The sequence below is a fragment of the Neophocaena asiaeorientalis genome, unplaced genomic scaffold, assembly GCF_003031525.2.
Source record: "Neophocaena asiaeorientalis asiaeorientalis breed wild unplaced genomic scaffold, Neophocaena_asiaeorientalis_V1.1 scaffold32, whole genome shotgun sequence".
In the NCBI taxonomy this organism is placed as follows: Eukaryota; Metazoa; Chordata; class Mammalia; order Artiodactyla; family Phocoenidae; genus Neophocaena; species Neophocaena asiaeorientalis.
In genome coordinates, this window is record NW_020185327.1 from 3,413,662 (window position 1) to 3,419,413 (window position 5,752).

Sequence of the window (5,752 nt, forward strand, 5' to 3'; positions counted from 1 at the left end):
TAAGTGTCATGTTCCAGGCAGTGCTAGCATTGCTAGAGATTAAAGGGGAAAATGCTGGTCAGGGACCAGTAGTGGATGCAGGGACTGTTGACAGCCTTTCCAACCTGGAGAGTGAGGAGTTGGGATCTTGCAGTCACAGTTGAGGGAAGGCAGATTAGGGCTTTGGGGTGCCTCCCATTGCTAGATTCTAAGGCTTTTCTTAGCTGAGTGTTGGGCAAGTGCAGAGCAAGGTGGGGGAAACACTCCCTTCTTTCAGGGGGCTACCAGAGGAGAAATACAATTTATCAAGAACTGTCCTTAGGAATCTCCCAGGTTGATGGAACTTTCCTTTTCTGGCCTCATTTTCTTCTTTGTCTTTCAAGTCTTCTACTGAGTGCCCTGTGGATGCTGGGGACCCCAGGTTCCCTGCTGGTCCCTGGCCTGTATTGGATGCTGTTGGTACATTCCAGATGCCTGATGGGCATTCATCCCCTGCTGTGAGGTGTGGCTGATAACCACTTCCTGCTGTCTCCTTCCCAAAGAGTGGGAGCCTTCTCAAAAGAGGTGGTCCCCCACTGTACCATCCTCTCCTCCCTTCTTGCCTCAAGGTGGGGCCAATCTTAAATTACACTGAAGCTCATCTCCAGTTGAGACCATATCCTTGCTCTTGTTCACCTGTCTTATCCTGCTTCCGTCTCTCTTCTCCTGGAAGCATTCTTTCATAAGCCACTTGAATAAGAATCCCTGTCTTAGGCTGTGCTTCTAGGGAAGCCAAGATAGTGCCCCTGTTCAAGCCTTCCTTCTGTTTTCTTTTCAATTACTACCTGTCTCTACTAGGTGAAGATGGGTCATATTAATAATTGATCATAAATAAACCCTCCTAGTATATTTGTAGGCTAAATGTGTTACTTTTCCTGATAACATAATAACTTACCACCAATAATTTATTTTTAGGACTTCTTCTTTTTTTTTTTTTTACTTTTATTTGCATTTATTTTTTGCAGCATTTATTACCGGGCCATAAGTTTTTGTTTCTTCAATTTATTCTGGGATATCTTGTTCCTCTGGGCAACATCCTCTTCTGGTTTAGGAACAATCTGTTCTTTTTCAGTAAGGATCATCTCAATGTGGCAGGGAGAGGTCATGTATGGGTTGATCCGACCATGAGCTCTATAAGTCCTGCACCACATCTTGGGGGCTTTGTTCACCTGGATATGCTCAATGACCAGAGAATCTACATCTAAGCCCTTAAGTTCAGCATTACTCTCTGCATTTTTGAGCATGTGCAGTAAAAAATTCAGCACTCTTTTTGGGCCACTGACGCTGTGTCCAGCCCCACTGTTTGGCCTGGGCACACCTACCAACTCCACCATTGTAACAACGGAATGGCACACACTGCTTCTTTAAAGTGACATCCTTCAGATACTTGGTGGCTTTTCGGATATGCATACCCTTAATGGCCTGGGCTGTTTCATGAGTGTTCTTAAAGTAAACACGAAGATTTGAACCTCTTGACTTGCATGATTTTGCAGGATTTTCTGGGTCAAGTGAATAGCGAACCATTTTTAGAGGTCACCTCAGGCTGCTGACCGGAAAAGTAGGACTTCTTAAGTAGCAATCTCAGTGGGCAAATGTCAGTGGAATTGTAGGAGTATGGCTAACAGTGTCTGCAGGGAGGAGAAGGAAGGGTTGCTTCTGGTCAGTTGGACCTTTCAGCATCCATTCCAGAAAGACTTTCTGAATCACCCTCACCATCTGCAATGGACTGAATGTCTGTTTCCCCCCAGATTCAAATGTTAAAATCTTAATCTCCAGTGTGATGGTATTTGGTTTGGAAGATAACAAAGTCATGAGGGTGGAGTTCTCATGAATGAGATTAGTGACCTTATAAAAGGGACCCCAGAGAATTCTCTCTGCTCTCCACCAAGTGAGGATACAAGGAGAAGTCAGCAGTCTGCAACCCAGAAGAGGACCTTCAGCAGAACCCGACCATGCTAGCATCCTGATCTTGGAATTTCAGAATTGTGAGAAATAAATTTCTGTTTTTTAAGAGCCACCTAGTCAATGTGGTACTTTGTTATAGCAGCCCAAACTGACCAAAACACCATCCCTGTCCACCAGTGAATTGAACTCTCCTTCCTTGATCTGATGAGTACCCCTTTATTTAACTCATCATATTGCATGGTGATTATTTGTTTTCCTGGCTCCCTCCCCCACTAGACTAGGAGTGTCTGGAGAGCAGTAACCTTGTCCTATTCATTTCTATATCCTCAGTGCTCCTCAGAGTACCTGGAACCCTGTGTGAATTCAATAATGCATGTGACTGATAGAAGTCCACCTCCTTCTCCTCTGCTTACATGTATACTGGGACCTGGGCACACATGACATTTTGGGTGGGATAAAATCTTTAGAATATTAATCAATTGTCTTTCTTCCCAATATTTCCCAGATTTTGAGACTGGAAAATGTTACCCCAGGCTGAGGGAAAGGGAAGAGAGAGAGGTGATGAGAAATGGGAAGCTGGTGGGTCTCCGAAATAGCCTGGGGGTGGGGTGATGGTCAGGCAGAACCCAAGATAGACTTATGAGGTCCAAGAGCAGAGAGGGCCCTTACTGTCTTTCCCTAGTGGGTCCTCTGTTAGGAAGGAAGACCCAGGGGGAGAGGAGGGCACATGGTGAGTCTAAGCAGAGGGACCTTACATAGGAAGTCAGTGTTTCCTGGGAACTAGGCCAATCCAGAGGCAAGAGACTTTTTCCTATATACCCAAGGGACCCAGGAGTGGCTGGAACTGAGGGGCCAGTTGGCTGGGTAAAATATGACTCAGCATCTCCCTGATCCTACAGACTGTGGACTAACCAGATGGAATAACACACTGGAAGAGGGGAAACTCCCAGCCCACAGAAATTGTTCTGCTATTTTTGTGGATTAGGGAGTCAAACAAGAGAGTAAAGTTGACTTATGGAAAACATTTTAAAGGCTACTTTTAGCACACAGCTCAACTCCAGACTAAGACTTTTATTTACTTTATGCTAAGAAGTAAAAGTGAAAACCCTAAGGAAACGAATCAATACTATTGATCAACAGTGGACATTGGAGTCAGGGAGATGCAGGCTAAGGAGGGCCTGGGGTCTAGGGCATGGCTCACTGGATTTCAAGGACCCAGTGGAGCGATATACTGGTTTCCAATGAGGACAGGAACAAAATGATAGGTGATCTTGGGCTTTTTCAATTCCAAGTACACCACCCATGAACATCTTATAAACATAACAGGGGGGCCCAGACATTTAAAAAAGTCAACCAGAGGAACTCCGACAAAGAGGTATCCCCAGGCACTGTTGTGGTGGGGATATTGAAACTGCTGTGGCTGTGAATACTGAAAACCGTGCCAAGTGCTCACTTGCCTGGAGTCAGAAGGGCAGCCTGGAAAACTTCGCTTGACAAATCTAATCATTATTTTTTCCCCTGGATATTCTTGGGCTGACTCAAGACTGCTTGGATATCCATATATAGAGATAAATATCCATATTCAGACATAAATGCCTACAGACAAACACTCCTATGTAGACATAAATACACAGATATTATCACTTATTGAATGCTTACAGTTTGGGGGGTTCTATATATGATTTCATATATATTATCTCATTTTTTTCTCCCTTCAGCAACGAAAGGTGATGATATTAATCTGTTTTTACACAAGAGGAAATTGAGTGGTGAAATAACTTGTCCAGGCTCTCAAAGCTAGAAAGGGGTAGGGCCTTCCTACATGACTGTCTATAATCAACACTGACTTTTCTCTATGTAGTTATGGTGGATGGATTTATAATGACCATCCCCTGCTCCTCAACCCTCGTTATTCAGCTCATCCTATTTATCAACATTATTGGCAAGAGCCATATGTGAATGATTCTAACACAATTGTATGAAACAGAGAGACAGTAGTTCTGGAGAAAGGTCATGTATGTGTGTGTGTGTGTGTGTGTGTGTGTGTGTATGGACATACATACACACATATGCAGGCACACATGTTGTGTTTCACACGTGTGGAAATAGAAATTCAGAGAAGAAAGTGACTTACTCGAAGGCCCATGAACCAAGTCTAGAGGAACCCTGGGGTGCTTCTACTTGAGAGATAGAGAGATGGAGTTGTGGGTCACCAGCTCAGCTTAGAATTGGGAGGCTGCCCAATGAAGGGGCAAGGCACTAACCACCTTGCTAACTCTTCCTAAAGCAGCTCTCATCTTCAGAATCTGACCTCAGTGTGATTTTTCAGAACATCAGATATCCCTGCCTTAAGATGAAGGCATGGGTATATTTTCCTAAACCAAATTGAAATGGATTTTGGATTAGCTCCTATTGTTCAGAAAGATCCTCTCTGCACTGGTTGCTTTGAAGTTCCCTGGCCTCCCAGCACCCAGAGTCTCCTCTGGGAGTTGTGTTGGAGATTGTTCTGTTATCTTCTTTCCATCCCTGACCAGGCAGGTCCACGAGCTGACCTGTCCCTTCGCCAGGTCTGCACCAGGCCCTAAGGTCCAGACATGACCCACTTGCTGCCTCAGACCATCAACCAAGCCCTTGCTTCTCTTGGCAGAAAGAAACTTGGAAGCATTTATATATGTTTTTGTTACATAAATTTTTTTTTTTAAACATCTTTATTGGGGTATAATTGCTTTACAATGGTGTGTTAGTTTCTGCTTTATAACAAAGTGAATCAGCTATACATATACATATGCTCCCATGTGTCTTCCCTCTTGCGTCTCCCTCCCTCCCATAAATTTTTAAAAATAAAAAATATTAGAAATAGAAATATAACAAAACACCCATGTACCTTCTACACAGATTTATTTATTATTTTAAGAGATAAAACATTACAAATATAATTGAAAATTCCTTCTGTATCCTTTCTGTCTCCCATGTTCTTCCACAGGCAAGTACTATGGCAACAAATATAACTATTCTACATGTATTTCACATTTTTATGATATATTAATATTCACATAAAATATTATAAACTTAAAAGACATAAACTCATACTGTATATGAGTTAAGTTTTATATTTAATATAAACATAATTTATATATAACATATACTTATATAAAATTATATTTATATACTGCATAAACTTTAAGCTTAAATTAAATATTATAATAATTTAATTAAGAATGAAATTATTTCTACAAACATAAACTAACATATTTATTATTATATGTAAATGCTGTATGTACATTAAAATTTATACTGTATATAATTTATGTAAATTAAATTTTATGAAATTTGTATAAACTCTGCATATCATAGTATAACTTGTTTTTTCTTTCAATGTTATATTTTCATTTCTATCTATTTTGATGTATGTTGTGTCCCTTCATTCTTTTGAACTGCTGTGGAATATCCCATTATAGAAACATGCCTCAATTAAATTATGATTGTTCTGTGGTTTGCAAAGTACAGTTGTTTGAAATTTCTCAAAATTACAAACATTGCTCACATTGATAGGGACAGAGTAAAGGGACAAATTAGGTAATTAAATAGTTAATCCCTCTAGGGGATTTTAAGTAAAGAAAAAAGTATAGTTAAGTTACTGTAAGTTAATGACCATTCAAGAAAGCAGGTTTGCTTAACCACAAAACCAAGCAGGTCTGCTTAGCAAAAAAACCCATGCAGCAGAAGCATGAGACTTGTTCCAAAACAATAAAACAATGGTGGCATGAGACCCACATCCTGCCCAGTGAGCTCAGTAAGTTAATGACCCCTAAGACATGCTCTCAGCACA

At 41.0% G+C, this 5,752-nt stretch overlaps 1 pseudogene; it reads right to left on the minus strand.

Moving 5' to 3' along the window:
* Nucleotides 1–951: 951 nt before the first annotated feature.
* LOC112392701 (60S ribosomal protein L17 pseudogene) lies at nt 952–1,542 on the minus strand (annotated as a pseudogene).
* Between the last annotated feature and the right edge of the window lie 4,210 nt (nt 1,543–5,752).